The 1,663-nt window shown below is 32.7% G+C and overlaps 1 protein-coding gene across 1 annotated transcript in view; it reads left to right on the top strand.

Moving 5' to 3' along the window:
• LOC106874077 (disintegrin and metalloproteinase domain-containing protein 12) overlaps positions 1-491 on the top strand; it is a 351,070-nt gene extending 350,579 nt beyond the window's left edge. The window contains exon 21 of the mRNA XM_014921671.2: positions 1-491. This exon is cut by the window's left edge and continues 6,443 nt beyond it. The gene's annotated coding sequence lies outside the window, so the exon portion shown is untranslated.
• The last annotated feature ends 1,172 nt before the right edge of the window (positions 492-1,663 follow it).

Here is a 1,663-nt window from a genome sequence, read left to right as displayed (position 1 = left end):
ACGCCAGGCTTGTTCCTTGTACATAAGTAAGTCTTGCTTACTGTTAGCAAAGTAGGACCAAAGGTACATGAAGTCAGTATATCTCCTGGAATCATGTGTTATTGCTAGAACAAATTGGTAGATGGCATTCATTTTCATTAATGGCCGTAGTTGTCTTCTTGTCTCCAGACAAGACTTCTTTTAACCCTTTAGCATTTAAACCAACCCAAATAGACAACCTGTTTTATATTCAAACTGGTCAGATCTAACCATTTTCAGATGGTGTCATTCTAAAAATATTCAATCACACCATCAAAATCTTGAAGCTCAAGATAATACCTTATTACTTGAAAACAATGCAAATAAATAGGCATTACATTTGACAGAGTAATGTCTTGCTTTTTGAGATTATCTCCCTTAACATTTGAAGTTGATCCCATTTGCCACCAGGGATTGTTCTACTTTTTCCTGTATGCAGCAATAATTCCAATAAATCTTGCATCTATCTTGAATGATGTTTGATATACTCTTATTCAGCTTTGTTCTTCAGATATATGTCACATGCCACTTTGAGTCATTTCTCTTAGCTCATATTTTTTAATTTCATTTATATATATATATATATATATATATATATATATATATATATATATATATATATATATATATATTGATCCATCAAGATACAAATTCCAAAAGTTAGCACTCAGTGACTCAATATAAAATTGATTTATGTTATTGCAAAATTGATTTATAATTTAGCTGAACAACAATACTGCAATTTTTAAACTACCATACACCTTTTGTTGGGAGAGTATGCATGTATCCACATTTCTGGACAACATTTCTGAAGACAATATAGTAAATCCTTGTTCATTTCAAGGATAAAATCATATATGATTTCATCCCACTGCAAAAAATGGGAGAAGCATTGAAATATCATTTGGTTCACACCCTCATGAAAATGAACATAAGTACAGCCTTACTCAGATTAATAGATATGCAATTCTCTCCTGACTATAGATACATGAAATGGTTTTGTAGGGATATGATTGGTACCACCGATATGAAGGAGATTATATCTCATTAACTCACTCCACCCACTGAATTTAGATGTTCATGGAGAGACATATCATTTGTCTGCTGAATAAAGCAGAAGTCAAGTCTTTGAACTCAAACTATAATGCCAAGCTAATGATGAAAAACAAAATGAGAAAGATGAAATTTTCTGACCATACATCTTCCTTCTGAAACATAGAGAGATGACATGCAACAAAGCTTGTAAGCCATGTGTGGTTGTTGTAAGAGAAAGCAGTGGTATATAATATTGGCTGGAAGATTGCTCAAAAGGTACACCCTGCCTGAACAACAGCCGAAATTGTGGCCTCTCCTCTGTTAAAAAGAAGTCGATCCTTAAGTGCTCTCATATCTGTGGATGTGATCTAAATGTCAAATCATAGGTATTCAATCTCTGTAAGCATGAAAGAAGATTTATTCTTCAATACTTGACAGATCTAAATACCTATCATGAAATATGCCAATGTTTCTTCTTGGATTCATTCAATTATCCTCAAGAAAGTTAGTCTTTCATTGAATGCTATTTTGCTTCCTTCCTTCCTCTTTCATTCTTAATTGCTTCTTGAATTACTTCTTCCTTTCTTCTTATTTGTTGCCTTCATTCTTT

The sequence above is a fragment of the Octopus bimaculoides genome, chromosome 14, assembly GCF_001194135.2.
Source record: "Octopus bimaculoides isolate UCB-OBI-ISO-001 chromosome 14, ASM119413v2, whole genome shotgun sequence".
Lineage (NCBI taxonomy): Eukaryota > Metazoa > Mollusca > Cephalopoda > Octopoda > Octopodidae > Octopus > Octopus bimaculoides.
The sequence above is the reverse complement of the archived record's forward strand: the minus strand, read 5'-3'. Positions and strand labels throughout refer to the sequence as shown.